Source organism: Trichosurus vulpecula, chromosome 4 (genome assembly GCF_011100635.1).
Source record: "Trichosurus vulpecula isolate mTriVul1 chromosome 4, mTriVul1.pri, whole genome shotgun sequence".
In the NCBI taxonomy this organism is placed as follows: Eukaryota; Metazoa; Chordata; class Mammalia; order Diprotodontia; family Phalangeridae; genus Trichosurus; species Trichosurus vulpecula.
Window position 1 is genome coordinate 85,877,589 of NC_050576.1, and position 18,269 is coordinate 85,895,857.

General features: G+C 35.9%; 1 pseudogene; it reads left to right on the forward strand.

Annotated features, from left to right (window-relative positions):
* The first annotated feature begins 11,984 nt into the window (after nucleotides 1–11,984).
* LOC118846784 lies at nucleotides 11,985–13,064 on the forward strand (annotated as a pseudogene).
* Nucleotides 13,065–18,269: the final 5,205 nt, after the last annotated feature.

An 18,269-nucleotide genomic window follows, 5' to 3' on the forward strand; every position in this document is an offset into this window, starting at 1 on the left:
AGAACCTTATTTCATATTTCACTGAAAAATAAGTAAGCACATTCACTGAGAGTTCCCTCTTTTCCCTTTCCACAACTTGTATTACCAAGATGCCACTATTTTTTTCACATCTGTCTACATGATGAAATAGCCATTCTCTTTGCCAAATCTAAGCCTCTACATGTGTAAATAATCCAATTCCATCCCATCTCCTCCAACAGATTGCTTCCTCTATCATCTGCACTCTTTTTTCTTTCTTGTATCTTCAATCTCCCTTTGTTCCAAAGTTACCAAATTATTTCCTCATTGCCAAATAAAATGGGCTTTTCTCAATTATTCTTTTTGATCTCTCTACAGCCTTTGAAACTAATTATCACCCTCTTCTCCTTGATACTATCTTCTCTCTAAGTTTTGGGAACAGTACTCTCTCCTAGTTGTGTTTTTTCCTATTTGGCCATTTTTTCTCAGTCTCCTTTGCTGGATCTTCATCCAGGTCATCCTGCTAACAATGGGTATTCCACACAACTGGATATTGGACCATATTCTCTTCTCCCTCTATACTATTTCACGTAATAATTTAATTAGCTCATTTATCATGTTTACGTTAATAATTCTCAAATTTACTTATTCAACCCCAATCTCTCTGCTTATCTGCCTCACATCTCCAACTTCTTATTAGATTATTTTGAACAGGAATTCAATGGATATATTAAATTTAATATGTCCAAAACTGAACTCGTTATCTCTTTTTCTTCTAAATTCTTTCCGGTCCTTTCAAACTTCCCTATAAATGTTGAGGACCAAGGACTTATTAATGTTAGCTTATTAGCTGTGGAAGCAACTGCCATTTTCCCCATGGTAGAGGCCTCTTAGACATCTCAGGGTCACCTACAAGTTTAAAAAAATAGGAGGAAAATAGCAGATGAGGGGTAGAGAAGCATTCCTTCTTTAGTATATCCAGAGAATTCTGGCTCCGTAGTCAATTACAGTACTCAACCCACTAATGAACTATATAGAAAATGAGGTGACCCCTAAATTTCCATCATATTTTGATAGTGGTAATGTAACCTTTATTTTCAGATATTATAAAAGTAAAGGATGATAAAACTGAAAAATGTCATAGAGATCATTTAATCCTATCCTCAAATTTCAGATTAAGCCATACTTAATACAATATAAACAGGCACAAGACCTGTGATTTCATCAGCGAAAGAAGCATCCAGTAAAGAATTTTCTCTACCAAGGCTGGTTTTCTCATTCTCAGAGAACTCAGGGCAGAACACTGAAAATTTAAGTGACTTACCCATGGTCACATAGCCAAAAAGTGTCAGACTCATGACTTTTACTTAGATTTTTCTGGTTTTACAGACAACCTTCTATTTATTCTGCTAGTCTCCCTCATTTCACATAGTAGTATTTTAAAGTTTATGTATAGGTGTCACTTATGGCCATCCAAATTTACAAAATGGAGTACTGGTTACTAAAATAAAAATACTTAGCCTGAAAATGTTTGTAGGGGAAAAAAGCCTGCAGCTGAATTATTTAAAAGAGCAGTTTTATAAACGTTATATTTAGGAAGCAGCATGCTTTCTGTATATAAGAGAATACTTCATATTTTAGTGAAGTATTTATTTTTATCTAAGCATGATTGCAGTGATTATTGTTAAAAGTACATTTTTAAAAATAAATGCTTTCATGCTTTTAGTAACATCTTATTGCCATAATTTTAGAAGATAAATCTATTGGCTCATTATTCATTTGGGGATGTTGGTCACTGCCCAATTGAAAAAAAATATTCATTTTCTGAGCCATTAAACTGTGCATGTCATTTGATGCAGCAATAAAGTATTAAGTTTTTATCCAAAAGAGATCAAAGAAAGAGGAAAAGGACCTACAAGTGCAAAAGTATTTATGGCATCTTTTTTTTGTGGGGGCAAAGAATAATATCAATTAATATCAATTAAGAAAAAGTTGAACAAGTTATAATATATGATTGTGATGGAATATTGTTTTGCTGCAAGGAATGACAAGCAAGGGGAAGCTAGGTGGCACAGTGAGTAGAGCACTGGCCCTGGAGTCAGGAGGACCTGAGTTCAAATCAGACCTCAGACATTTGAAACATTTACTAGCTGTGTGACCTTGGGTTAGTCACTTAAACCCAATTGCCCTGCCTTCTTCCCTCCAAAAAAAAAAAGAAATGACAAGCAAGGTTATTTCAGGAAAACTTGGAAAGACACATATGAACTGAGGCAGAACAAAGTGAGCACAATGGGTAGATTATTGTACAAAATGATGACAACATTATAATGATGATAAACTGTGAAAGACTTAGCTATTCTGATCAATACAATGATATAAGACAATTCTGAAAGACTCGTGATGAAAAATGCTATCTACTTCCAGAGGGAAAGAACTGATGAACTTTGTGTGCAAATTAAAGTGTATTTTTCTCTTTCTTTATTGATTTTTGGGTGACAGTATGAAACTTTTTTACATAATTTCATATATAATTCATATTATATTGCTTGCTTTTTCAGTGGGTGGGTGAGGACCTAAAAGGAAGGAGAAATTTGGACCTCATTTTTGTAAAGTTAAAAATAAATAGTAAATTAAAAAATTAATTTTCTGTAATAATCCTGGATAAATGTATAGTTTTCAAAAGTCTCCCTGGTTTAAGAGGAATAATCATTCACCTCTACTTTAGATATAGGTAATAAAGAAAAAGCCTTGTGGTCAGTTTTCCACATATTAGTTTTATCAAGGGAAATGACTAACAATTAGAAAAATATTTTATTATCACTAATCTTAATATCAGTTACTCAAAATTTGATGTTGCTCATTTTCTGTTTAATGATACTTAAAAACAAAATTTTATTGGTGGAAAAGGGTGTTAGATAGATGCGAGAGAGGGAGGAGGGGGAGGAGAGCGAGAGGGAGTGAGAGAGATTTGTAGCTTGAAAGAACACTCTGGGATCTAATGACATTGATTTCCTTGATGTCTTAGAATAAGAAATTCTATATCCTAGTTCTGGGCATATCCCTCATACACTGGATGTTCTCCTTCCTTTTGTCCGACTCCTGGCTCACCTGGTTTCTTTCAAGTCCAGTTTAAATATAGCCTTCTATAAGAAGGCCACTTAATATTAATGCCTCTCCTTTTAGATTATCTCCATTTATACTGTTTGTATCTTCTTTATACATAGTTCTTTATATGTTATCTCCTCAATTAGAATTTGAGCTCCTGGAAAGCAAGGACTGTTTTTTTCTTTTCCTTTCTTTGTATCCCCAATGCTTAGCACATTCCCTGCCCGTAGTAGGTGTTCAATAAATGCTTGTGGACTAATTCTAGTCAAAGACACATTTTACAGATGATGAACTGATGCCCAGACTTATTAAATGATTTGCTTGATACTACTTTAATACCATTCTAGCCAAATTGGACAGTTGCCTATTGCCAAGTATTGAGCCAGCTTGTACCACTGTACTTAACAAGACAATCTGCCACACTTGGAAGTCACTGACCCATAGCTGCACCTCTTGGAATCCTCCAAGGCTCAGTAAAAACTTTTCTATTTATCCTTCCCTGATCCCTCCAGATGAAAATGATTTCTTTCTTCCTCAAACTTCTCAAAGAATTTTTATGTGTGTAAAGATAAGTAGATATAGATATAGATATAACCGTATATAATATATGTGACCACATATGTATAAGATATCTATGCCTATCTGCATGTATAAATCTATATATGCATGTATGTATATATGCCTACCTAGGCACATAGATATGTTTATGTAAGCATTTAAAATGCCTTCTTCCATTTATGTATACATGTATGTGTATATATGTATGTATACTTGTTTGTAAATGTATATGCATAGGTATAATAGCATATATATTATGTGCCAGATATTCCAAAATTCCAAGGGCAGTCTTAAACTACTAACATTACTGAATTTAACAGTTAAAACTGCCCTCAGACCTTTGGAAGAAAATGTATTATTATGTTTACCTAGATATCTGAGTATGTGTGTGTGTATGTGTGTGTATATACACAAACACATATCTATGTATGTAATACATGACACACAAGTGATTTTATATGGATATGTGTATATTTATCTCTGCCTATCTATCTACCTGGCAAATGACTATATACATTTTAATCTCTATATCCTCAGAAACCACCACAGCTTTACAAATAACCAGCAATTAATGAATACATTCAAAAGGAATTTAAATTAAATCCTTCTGCCAAATAAAGTAGGTGAAGATCCATTTGCTAGCTTCCTTTGAATTCACTTATCTCTTACCACTTAAGTGAATTACATGGTAAATTCGTGTTTTCCGTTTTCCTAGTTACAAAACAATACATTATATGACAGGAAAATTTATGTGTACTACAATGGTTTTTTTCTCTAGTTGTTACCTCTGTGATATTTTCTGGTAAGAAAGAAATGAAATAAAATGTGTAAACAGAGCAAGAGAACAGAAAGTCAGTAATATACCCTACCTATGATGTTGTACTTTCTGACATCCAAATCCCCCATATCTGACTAAATACACAAAGTCAAATTACTGAATTGGTTAAAGAAATCTCACTTATTATGACATAGTCACAAATGCTTCTGTTGATATCTCTGAAATAAAAATAATGGAAAACTAAAGTGTAATGAAAAGGGAAAAAAAGAGTTAATTAAGAATATATTGCTCTCACATGGAACTTTCACTAAATAATGTTCTCTAATCTTTATCTAAAACTCATAAATAAAAATATGTTTTTTCTCCTTTTACTTCCTTCACCCACCTTTCCTTCACCCTTTAATTTCCCCTCTTCTTGTCTCCTTTCCACCCTCTCTTTCTCTTTTTCTCTGTCTCTGTCTCTCTGTCTGTCTCTGTCTGTTTCTCTCTCTCTCTCTCTCTCTCTCTCTCTCTCTCTCTCTCTCTCTCTCCTCAGATTTATGATTAAAGTATAATCAAATGATAGCAAGAAGATACTTTTCACTATTTAGTTTGAAAAGCAAAGGGAACTTATGCATTTGCAGCAATTGGGGATTTAAACTGTAGGAATTCATTAGGAGGTAACAGTGATCTTCACTGATCCATCTTTAATCTCTTCATTGCTTTTCTAGCTAGAGGCCATGTAAATACTGATATCTACTACTAGTGGACAGAAATGTTCTCAGGTTAGTCTCTCATGATCTGTAGTATTTAGTGCTGTTACTATAGTAAATGTTGGCAATTCTTACCTTACCTTTCACTGGTTTTACCTCTCTTACTACCTGCCTATGTCAGATATTTTAATGTGTTATTGAAAAATTGTAAAGTCAACAATCAATTATTGACAAGTAAAATGTCATGTTTCATTTCATCATCTCAAAAATTAGGTGAGAACAGATAATATAACATAACATTTTAGATACTTTTGGGGGTAATTTATCCTCTAACAATTAATAGTGTTATCCCCAAGGCTGCCTTAACAATAATCTAATATCTGGGTCTATGATTTCATTGATGTGGGTATTCCTTCTATTGGACCAAATCAAAGAAAGACTGTCCTTTATTTTGTATCCTGTGCAATGCCTATCCATGTCTCTCTGTTAATTCATGATATAGGATATTCAGAGAATTATGACAGTTTTCCTCTGGTTTTGAATATAGTTATGGATAATCCATTGTTTTGTCTGCTGAATGTTGGTATATGCATAGACTAAATTAATTGACTTTTCCATTCAATAACATCGCTTAATTTTTCCAGCGCACTCTGATGAGTTCTATAGTTTATCAAAAGAGTTTGTCCTAAATTTCTGTATGGGGAATGTGAAGTAGATAAAAAATACCTATTATCCAAAACTTGATAATAAATACTCTCTATGAATGAACAGTTTCTAGAGCTGGTTCATCAACACCTATGTTATTCACCGCTGGTGAATGATGAACTGGGCCCAGAATGGCACAGAAAATAGAGAACAGAATGGATAATGGAAAATTATGTAATGTTTTTAAGGACCCAAAGCTTCTCTCTGAAACAAAGGCCCATTTTTATAACACACTCTTTGTCATACTAACAATGTCAGGTGAAACCATGAAAGGCCTCCAAAATAAAGGGTGGCAAACTTATGGGTAGATGTGGAAAAGAATTTTTCAAAGTAATCAAAGATAGATGAATTATAGAGTTCAGTTATTGAAGGAATAAACTCATTAATAAGCTCATAAATCCATTTGAATATTTTAGTATTCTTCTAGAAATACTATGTGGTAGTAAACATGAAATGTCACAATCCTATAGAAATCAAAATCAGGGTTCACTCAGAGAGGACTGGAGAGATACTTGGGGGGTACAAATATTATCAATGATTAATTTCATGTAAAATGGTATATCAAAGCATTGCTTAGTTGAAAAAAAAGACATTCAATAAGCATTTATTAAGAACTTACTGTGTCTCAAGTACCTTACTAGGTGCTGGGAAAATGTGTATCTAGGGGAAGGATAAGAGGTGGACAGTTTTTTTTTTTCTCGTATTGGTGTTCATGAAGTATAAAAATACCTGGGAGAAAGACCATTTGGCATGGTCATGATTTTCAGTGATTCTTTCTTTCAATTGTTTTCCACATTACTTGTTTTTAATAATAGACAGCAATATTTTTTAACCAATCTTTTACTTTCGTGAGTGCATATATACATATATGTGTATATGTGTATCTCTCTACACACATGTATATGTGTATATGCTTACTTATATACACAAATCTGTATATATATTATGTACATATACATGTGTGTGCACACATGCTATACATATACATGCATACGTATATATGTCTATATGTCCATATACTCACATGTGTGTGCATAAAAATAAACTTTTGGATGATGATTATCACCATCTGCTGCAAGCTGTTAATTCTATCAAATTCCTTTAACATTTCATTTTGTATGTCTTGTTGAATATCATTGAGGTACTCTTGAAGTCCTTGTGGCCAGGACTATTTGACCTTGCTATAGAGTTAGTTATTCTTTTATTCTGGGCTTGCCTTTGGTTTTTCTCATTGTGCAAGGAATTTATTCATTTTGTTTAGCCTTTTCTTCTGTTTACCCATATCCTGAGCTTTTATTTATCTTGTACTTAGCTTGCGTATGTATAGTTGTTTGCATGTTATCTCCCTCATTACATTGTGGTCTCCCTGAGAGCAGTGGCATTTCATATTATTCCTAGAATTTAGTGCAGTGCCTGGCATAGAGCAAGTCCTTAAAAACATTTATTGACCCATTGACTGGATTTGGGTTTTGCATCTCTCTCAGACTCTGATCCCTTCCATATATTTGAATGATATGAGCAGGCCTTGCCTACTATGGAAAATGGTGGCTAAAGCTAGGGCCTCCTGCAGGAATTCCTTATTTGTTATCAGTTTTTTTAGATTGGCTTAGATTTCGATCTTGCCCCTTGTCTATCTCATTCTTCTTACACAGTCCAAAACAGGTTTGGCTCAGTCCCTTTCATGATAGGCCCCATACAAATGTTTAATGCACTGGTAACAGGCCTCCTTCAAGAACTTAGGTGCTTTGCTTCCCAGGTTCTGAGCGAGTACTTTTGCTTACTATGGCTTCTCTGCCATAGAACCGTTTGGACATGGAGTTGCCCAAGAGTTGTCTGAATTTCTATACTGTTGTCATTTTGGCTTGACTGCCTGGGTTCTGACAACTCTGAATAATGGATCAAGTTAGGGCTGACTAGATGATGGCCTAGCCCTATTCTTCTGGTGATTTGGATGGAGGCCTTATGGAGAAAAACCCTACAGTAAGGACTTCTCTGGCCCTGTCTCCTTTCATGGGATTTAGCCGCTTGCATGCCTTGATGTGTCTTCATGAAGACTCTTAATAGATTTTGGTAGGCTTTTTGTAGAGTCCTGTACTAGATGGAAGATATTATACCTCTTTGTTTTCATTTATCATTCCTCTGGTGGGCTTTTAAATTTTTTTTTGGATATTTGTGGGGGATATGGGCTTCTCTAGATTCTAAAATACCACTACTTTCCCAAAATTCTCCCCTCAGAACTCTGAGCAGATATCCTGTAGAAGATTTATGCAAGGATTTGGATAAGAGAAGGACAAGGATAAGATGTGCATATGATGTGCTATATGAAGCAATAGCCATTTGATAGATAATATACAGCTATACTAAAATATATTGTGATCTACTATTTTTAATTATATCATCTTCTGAAAACTAGAACAGTATGACAGGTTTTTTTTTTCTTTTTGTTTTGTGAAACTTTGTTTGCTTTTTAAAGGGCAATATGGACGGGGGTCGAGTAACTTCATAAAAAAAGAAATAGATTTACTCTTGGAGAGACCTTGGAAAGATATCCTGCAGGTTATTTGTGAACTCTTGTCTGTAGCACCATATGTGCTAAAGAGTTTTCTGCTGGAATCAAGTTTCCTATGTTCTGTGTACTTATGCATGCATGCATGTATATATGTATGTATATGTTATATGTATGTATATATGTGTATATGCATGATATTTATACATACATGTGCACATATGTGTATACACATACCTGTATCCATGCATATATACATATGTGTATATACAGGTATATATGCATATACATGCACACACACACATAAACACACACAATTTTTTTTTCTCATAGAGAGAACTTGGGCAATGTTACACCTTTTATTAGGCTAGTTGAAACAACAAAAAAATAGTAATGAAACTGTCAAGACCTTTAAAATGCCTATATTATGTATATCAAAGGAGAAATGACAATTTTTGAATCTTTACAAGTGAAGTATTTTCATTCAAGTCAATTATGAAGTATCTTAAAGGGCAGAAGTACAAAAAAACTTATTGTCGACATTCAGAATTGGGATATTTTTGATTCTTAGACATTAAAATAATTTCTGTTAAGTACATATGTTTTCTTAAACCCCTTTAAGCTGATGATCTTTTTTGATTCCCAAAATAAAATAGAACATTTAGACTCTAGATTTTTTACATACATATAGGGTAATAAGTAGAGGCTGTGGTAATTTTTGCTCTTGTTTGTATCTTTCCCTCCACAAATATTGAAGAGAAACAAAAGTTTGAACTCAAAACAACCCCATGTGCTCTGTTAAAATTTTCAAAGTATTCCTGAAATAAGTAGACTTTTTCCCAGGAGTTTCTAGTTCCCTCTGATTTCCTCTGCTTTTGTAATTTATTTATTTGCATTGAGAAATCCTACCCCTATATCTTGACATGCTATAGAAGTGACCTTTGGTTGAGATGCTATTCCAGTGGAGCACAAATAATATCAGTTAGGCAAGATTTATGACCTCAAGGATGACCATGAACATACCTGAATGTTCTGAATCTCGAAGTTTGAAAAAGTCTCTATGTAGAAGGCAGAGGAAGTATAATATTTATTTAGACTCCAGAGGATCAAATCCAAGCACCAATACCCCCAATTCAATGTAGTAGTAGTTACATTCCAAAAACCAGTAAGTGCATGTCAGTGTAGTAACAAGGAATGTAACACAGTATTATAGCAGAGAACCAAGTCATCCTGTAACCTTCCCCCTGATAGGGCCTTCCGGTAAACAATCACTCATGAATTCTAACTCTTAGCTCAGTGCTCTCTTGTGCAGTTCTGTAGACTCCAAGTTTCTGCTCCTTCTCCTTGGCTGAATTTGATTTCTGTAGCTCTCTGAAGATTCTGCTCTTTCATCTCCAAAACTCTCTTGTTCTGCACTCTCTGCTCTGCAGTCTCTTCCTATGCTGGCTCTCCCTCAATGTCTGCTGCCTCAGTGTCTTCTTGATGTCTGCTTCTTAATTCTGCTGCTCTCAGTTTTGCTTCTCCTTCAGTTCTACTCACCTTCAATTCTGCTCTCTCCTTTTATACAGTCCTAGCCAGCATCTGATTGGCTAGAACTCAGGTCTCTGATTGGCTGAATTCATGATTGACTAGAACTCAGAGCACATACCATTGACTCTGGTCTTAATAACTCCTCTTAGGGTCCTGAGGGCTTCACACCCACAGTGGCTTGGCACCTAGTAAGTAGGGGTTTTAGGCCTACTTACAAACAAAGATATAATCAAGCTTTCCCATCTAGGACTACCTGAAGCCTACTGAATGGATGGGAAAGATCTTCCATCACATTAATACTATACAAGCCCCTATAGTTTTTACCATGGATACAAAATAAGGTCACAACAACAGATAAGGTTACTTTTCTAGGGCTATCTTATGGACATATCCTGACCACATGATAAAGGATTCTTAGGCATGGCAACAGATGAAATGCAGAAAAATATGAAATGATCCTCAGTCCTCTGTGTTCCTCTTTTGCTACTTCGGTACTCAAAGAATGGTGGAAAGGGGCCATAGAGTCCTAAAAAATTCCTTTTCTAGACAATCCATAAATATTAACTTAGTTGTTTCTACTCTACCTTTCAATAATCAGATTATAGTATTATAGTTGTGTGTCCTTCATTTTCGAGGAGGACTATGACATCAGGGAAATGATGACATGATGTGCAGTTGACTTTGATTTGAGTAAGGGAGAGCTTTGTAAGGTTACCAGACTTACTTTCACCTCCAGAGCCATCTGGATCCAGTGACCAGGTATTTATCAGGATGACTGGAGATGACCCAGGATGTAATGGAGGATCCTGGCCCTTTTAGGCTAAGGCCTTTTCATGTCCTCACTTAGAGTGAGGTAACACCCATTCAATGAAATGGACCCTTTAATTAGGAAAAAAAGGAAAAAAAAATCAAGCTAGGAGGGGAAGACCCTCAGGGTTGCCGTTCTAAAGAGAAACAATTACCTTTGACATTCACTGTAAGCCAGGAGGGCCCAAAATATAGCCATTAAGTGGAGCTTGGTCAGGGACCTATTGTGTTCCAATCTATGAGCTTCAGAATGAATTGGGTTTAAGGTTTTGTGGACGTAAAGCTGGAATAGTCATTAGATGTTTTTTTAAGTTTGTAGGATAATAGATATAGAAACAAAAGGCATATCAGAAGCCATCTAGTCCAACCCCTCATTTTACAGATGAACAAATTGAGACCCAAATGAGTTATGTGACTTGCACAAAGTGACCACATAATTCTAGTTATAACTGGCATTTAAGCCTATATCCTCTGACTCCAGAGCCAGCACTCTTTACACTGTATTATTCTGACGAATAGGCAAATCTTCTCATCTTAAAGGTGATGAAATTGAAGACCAGGGAAATTATATGACATACTCAAATCCACACAGGTAGTAAATGGCAAAGCCAGAATTTGGATTTATGTCACAGGATCACAGAGGCAGCTAAATGATTTGGTGGATAGAGTGTAGTTCAGGAAGGTGTTCAAATATAGCCTCAGATACTAGCTATGTAACCCTGGTCAAGTTATTTAACCTTTATTTGCCTCCGGGGAAAAAATTACAAACCGCTATAGCATCCTTGCCAAGAAAAGTTCATGGACAGTATTGGCATGATATAGTACACAGGGTCATAAACCGTCAGACATGACTGAATGATTGAAAAACAACACACAATCATAATATCATATATTAAAAGGTAGAAGGGGCTTAAGGACCATCAAGTCCGACCCCTTCATTTTATGTATGAAGAAACTGAAGTACAAAGAGATTATGGTTTCTTCAGGTTCATAAAAATACAAAGAATCTAAAGCAGAATTTGAATCTAGGTCTTATTGCCTCAAAGTCCAGTGTCCTATTCACTATATCACATTTCTTGTCCAATGACCTTTGATCAACATATTGATGGAGGAACTGAATCATTTGGATATTGACATTCTTGCTATAAACCAAATCTGAGTGGAGTCCACATCCTTCTGCTAAGAAGACACATTCAGGACTGTGAGTGGTACCCTTTAGGATAGGGAAGCCAGCTGCACACTGAAAAGGAAGAAGAGGTGCTAAGAGATCAAGATAAATAGGAATTATATTAACCACCTCTGAACTGGTGAGACATTGAGGATAGACAATAACCCTTTCCTTAACATGAGTGTCACCTCAGAGATCAAGGGTCAAAGGATAAATTTTGCTGAGAAGCAGCTAGCCAGGCATGAAAGGATTCAAGGCAAGGGCATGGGAAAGAAGGAAGATGGCATATTCCAGGCCACCAAGGTGAAATTGAAGCAGAATAATGTTGAGATGGGACATAACCCTTCTAAAGAGTTAAATAACATCTGGTGGCAAAAACTATTGAAGAAAACAGCAGCCATCTTGGTAGTGGAGACTGGGAAGAATGGAGTAAAGATGGCCAAGGATACTAGCAAGCAGAAATGTTCTAGGGGCTCTAAATTCAATCTGTTGTACGGACACTTCATAAAGAGTGACACTCTCCCTTCAGGAGGGGAGGAAGCAGAGAAGCAGAGTGAACAAAGTAGCAATGAAGAGGTGCCTCCACCAGCAAAGATCCTGACAGATGAGGAGTTTATTCGAACCTGTAAGGGATATGGGCTAACCATGAAGGCCATGCATGGTCAAAAGAGCAGGACTGGGCCTTCCTGGTCCAATAAAAAGGCCAGAACACAGGTGTCCCTGACTCCTCAACTGAGGAAGAGGAGGAGAAGGCAAAGGAGAAGGAGAAGGAGGAAGGAAGGAATAAAAGGAAGGAAAGAAGGAAGGAAGGAAAGAAGGAAGGAAGGAAGGAAGGAAGGAAGGAAAGGAGGGAGGAAGAATTATCAACAATAGACAGGAATGAGCATGTGCGATTAGAACAAATTGATAAGAATTGCAGGAAGAAAAACAACAACAAGAAAAAGAAAAAGAGAAAATGAAAAGAGGAAACAGAAGATGAGGTAGGTGCTCGAGTAGAGAGATAAGAGGAAGAAAAAAGCAGGGGCCAGGAAAACCAAAAAGAAGGCAAAAAAAGGAACCATTAAAGACATAGTGAGGACTGTCCCAGTGACCACCGAAGGTCATGTATCATTGAACCTTTTGCCATTTCAGGGGGGAGGGGCAGAAGGGACAACAAAGGATTCTTCTTTAGGGGCTAAGAAGTTCACTGAAGATCAATGGATTGTGGGTCCTCTGTACTCTCCTCCCCCTTGTTCTTCTACACAGAGAGAACAATAAATGTCTCCAGGGTCCCTGATTTTCAAAATAACTAAATTAACTAAATCTGAAGGAGAGAAATTCATGATTAGGAAAAAATGGGCCATTAACATAGCAAGAGTAAGGAATGGCTAATATACAAGCTACGTGCTCTGTCCAGACAATGTCTATAACCTAAAGAGAGAGTCCCTTATTTGGGTAAGATTTAACACAGGACATGAACTATATCCTTTAGAATTATCAGGCTTGGTGAGTTGTAATGAGTATTAATGAGAAAAAAAGAAACCTCAGAATATAAGTGTATTGGAATACTGAAGTTCTGAAGGACATTACTGATGATAGCTGTTGCATCTGAGGAATCACATTGGAAAACTATATAAAAAGTGTGGCCTTTTGTATCTATTGCCATGTACATGACTCTAATCCATATATTGATGAGATTCTTCTGAGATCTATTAAATCACTAGGCTTACTTGAGTGTTTCCATGCTTAAACGAATAGTTTTAAACTCCCCATCTATGTTTAAATGGGATATCTGCCAAGTAAAATATGCAGGGATTATCAAATGAGTAAATATGATTCATAAGAGTACATATTAAGAGCAAGAAGAGATAAAGATAATATTGCACAACCATCTTATTTACAGACGAATAAATTGTGGTTGATGAGTAAGCTCTTGAGGCTTAGTGGATAGAGAATCACCCTTGATGTTCAGAAGACTTGGATTCAAGTGTTATCTCTCGCTACCAATGTCTTGGGTGATCCTGGGCACATCATAACTTCACAGTGTTGCAAACAGTTCGAAATTTCAAAGAAAGTATATATCTACTCAGTTGCCCAAACTTGGTCATTTCTTCAGCTTTGATTTTTCTTTTTTAGTCTCTTTTTCTGTACTGACATAGCCATAAACCTGGTTCTATTACAATAGCTTTCTAATTGGACTATTTACCTTAAGGATATATACTCCAATCTATCTTCTACACAGCAGCCTGCTAAAGTGATTTTGTTAAAGTGTTGTGTGACTATGTTGCACACCAACTCCTGACTCAATATACTCTGGCAGCTTTGTACTATTTCATCTTTAAAATGGTGAAATTAATCTAGTGACAGTCACCATAATCACACACACACACACACACACACACACACACACACACACACAGACTCAAGCAATGATATGGGTCCCAATTATTTCATTGTAGCCAGAAGAAGGACTGTCACTAAATAAATTTCATTCTTGCCTCAAAAGCATAGTTTTCTTTCTTGAAATAGCCTCTGAAAGCAGAGCAGATACTGTGATGACAGCTACAATAATTGTTTTAAGTAGTTTTGCCTTTCCATTTTCAGAACCACAAACTCAAATCAAGGATTTGATTCCAGGATCTCAACAGTCCTACTGATACAAATCTTACTGAATTAAATAAGCATTTGATGTGAATTCCCTCAGGAAATATTCCCATAATACACTGCAATAAATGTTTCTCATAGAGAGATAATATGAAACCTTTTTGTATATTTCAATGAGCTCATGAATTTAGGGCCAATAGGTACCAGTATTTCAAATATATTAATTGGTTAATGAAAGGGGACAAATAATTCTATCTCAAATATAAATTTATGATTTCTTTTTATTAAAGAGCTTGGATGTTTTATGTGATGGAATATATATATATACATATATGTGTATGTATGTGTGTATGTATACACATACATTCATACACATATATGTATATAAAATTTTCTCTAATTTCCTGTAATCCAATTTATTTTTCCTCTGTGACTCCATTTTTCAATCTTTATTTTAGTATTCAATTAAATTCAAATAAAATAAGCAAGCATTTATTCCGCATCATCTATGTGCTAGATAAGCATTATGAAAACAAAGACAAGGACAATAGAACCTTTGACAATAAGGAGTCTATACTTTTCCAGACAAAAAACATGCATGCAAATAAGTAAATAGAAAATATATACTAACTGTAAGGAATTTTGTAGGAAGGGGAAGCACTTTCTATTAATGGATTTATGAAAACCCTCATAAAGATAATTGCATTGGATCTGATCCTTGAAGAAAGTTGGGCATTTCAAAAGGCAGAATTGAGGAAAAAAAATGACCCACTGTAGGTATGGGAGACAGACTCTTTACAATGGCACAAATGCTGGAAATGTAGAGCATATGTGGCATATCAAGGAGGCTAATTTGAATAGAATGAGCTAACATTCACATTAGAATTTATAAAGTTTTTTCCCTGTGAGATAAACCAGGTGAGAGATGAGGAGTCTGAGACTTATAGGATAAATGATTTGGGAACTGCTACACGTCCAGGAAGTACTGGAATAGAAACTAGAGCTTGGATCTGTTGACAGCAGTGCATCATTCTTTCAAATAGTATTTTTTTCCTCTCAAAAGCATATAGCCTATTTAAAATCATTTTTGTGGGAATTATGACTTTATTAAATGTGGGAGAAATAAGATCATGTAAAATACTGGTAACCATTCTATTCAGTACTTTTTTAATTTTCATTTTTTAATGAAAAGACTTTGCTTTATTGGAGAAAGGTTGTTTTTATGTAACAATGTGCAAAACATCCTTATAGCTAAATCTATATTTGTGGTGAAGGGGAGACTGAGAAATGAAGGCTCATTCCTAGGAGCTCAAGAATATTTACTGAGATTGTGTCCCTGTATTTGTGTCAAACGGGGCTATGCTCTGTACTTTGGAGCTTGTTCTGTGATTCTGTGACTGCTTCCTCTCCACTTACCATTGGATGACAAATGACTTTTTGACTGGTTGTTAAGCAAGAATTGAGTTAACACGTAAATGATACTCATAGATTCAATTCAGTCAGTTTCCTTCCCTGGTTTTTTGAGTGAGGAAGATGAACTGATAAGGGTCTCCAAGTTGAAAAGTAGCTACAGGGTATTTTTTACCCTGTCAATAGTCCCTAAGTACATGGTCCTCCTATTGCTTTTATATCTTCTGTGGTGTATATTCTTTCCTGTTTTTAGATGAAATATTGGACATGGGCAGAGATTTTTAAAATTCAAAGTGTGAAAATATTTATATGTGCATATATAAATACATATATATGTATGTATATTTATAAGTAACTATAAGAAGGCATTTTTTTCAGGCCATTCAGAGAACCAAGTGTTTGGGAGAAGATAGATGATGAGAGAAACAGAGGAATATATGTCATCTGAATATGCAATAGACCACCAGGACAGAAAAAAAAATTTAAGAAAGAATTCTCAACACACATTGTGTATGTTTGCCCTTCATTCTCAAAGAGGAACATGACGTCAGGGAAGTGATGACATGACTTGCAATTGACTTTGATTTGAGTGAGGGAGGGCTGTGCAAGGTCACCAGCCTCACTTTCTCCTCCAGAGGCATCTCCAAAATGTATATAAAAGCATGAGAGATTATAATTATCCTCTAATACTCTGGAACAGGAGTTTAAGTAAATAGAGCACTAGTAGCATACCCACCCAGTAGCATAGCCAGGGGAACCAGCAGACTCCAGCTCCAAGATCAGTCATGCTTAGGCACAGCCCTGGGCAGGCAGATATCCTGCTGTGGCCAGACCTCCTAGAGCTTCAGCATTGCCCTTGAAGTCCATATGTTCCTGCGGGGCTCTGGGCAGGCAGGCCACCTCCAGGGGAACAGACTTTATGTGCTTCTGTGTAGCCCTGGGGAAAGGCAGAAACCCCACTGGGCCTTAGCACATACCAGACACCACTACTAGGACCCCAGCTCAGTACTAGGTAAGTCTGCAGACCCAGAAGGAGTGGACTCTGAACACAGATCAAAGCATTTTTTTCCATTTATTTTCTTCTTTTTCATGGTTTTTCTTACTTTTGATTTGTTTCTTCTTCCATAGCTGTGATGAATATGGGATTATGTTTTACATGATGGCATATGTATGGACTATATCAAACTGTTTAAGGGGAAGGGGTGGGAGAGGGGAGAAAAATTTGGAACTCAAAATATTATAAAAATGTGTAATAAAAAATTTCTTAATTTGTTATTGTGGGAAAAAATAAAATAAAGCAAAAAAATTAAAATTTTAAAAATTCAAAAAACAAAAAACAAATCTAGCCTCAGTCTTGCTACCTGTATGACCCTGAGCAAGTTACTTGTCATTTGCCTCAATTTCCTCATTTGTAAAATGGGTATGATAATACAACCTACATACCAGCATTGTTTTGAGGACCAAAAGTTAACAACTGTAAAGTGCCTTACACATAGGAAGTACTGTATAAATCATAACTGTTGTTATGAGGTCCACACTCTGCCAAAGACCAAGAAGCTACTTCTTCACTTGCCTTAATGACAATTTTATTTGTTAAAAGACAGAGCGATTAAAAAAGGGAAATCTCATCTGGATGTAATTCTTATTAACAGGGAGGAATTCTTTCCAAGGTGGACAGAATGAGAACTGGCAGGGGCGGGGGATAAATAATCAGTGTCTACTAGAATCTGTGAAAGTGGAGAGGAATCTAACACGTATTTTTTTATTTTGGAAGAAGAGATCACAAAGTGATGAGATGGATCCCATGAGTAAAGGACTTGAAGAGAAGATAACTGGAGAATTAAGCACACTTCATAGAGGAGATAGGACCTGATCTGGGCCTTGAAGGAAAATATCTTATTTCTGTACTGTTGTGTGTGCGTGTGTGTGCATGTGCGTGCGTGCGTGTGTGTGTGTGTGTGTATGTGTGTGTGTTTATGTTAATTCCTTAATATGGAGAATGCATTTAGCATTTTGGACTTGTTTGTTCTTTGCATTCAGTGGGCTATGTGTCTTGTTTTGTCTTGGTGTTTCCTTCTCATATTCTTTGATGTAGCTGGGTTCACACCAAAACAAACAAGCAAACAAAAACAAATCTGATCATATTAATGTTATGCAAAATGCCTAGAGAATGACCATTCCCAAAGCTTGTTGAGGAACTACAAAGGAGAAAAATTCTGACCATATCACACCCCTGCTTGAGAATCTTCAGAGGCAACCTATTCCTATTAATGTAAAATATAATGTCCTCACCTAGGCATGTAAAATACTCTGCAGCAAACACACCCTAGCCTACCTTTCCAGGCTTCCTGTACAACATTCTTCCTTTTCCATTCTATATTCTAACCAAACTATCCTCCTTGTTTACTGTGAATTCATCACTTTTTTTTTTTTTTTTTTTTTTTTTTTTTTTTTGCACTGAAGGAGTCA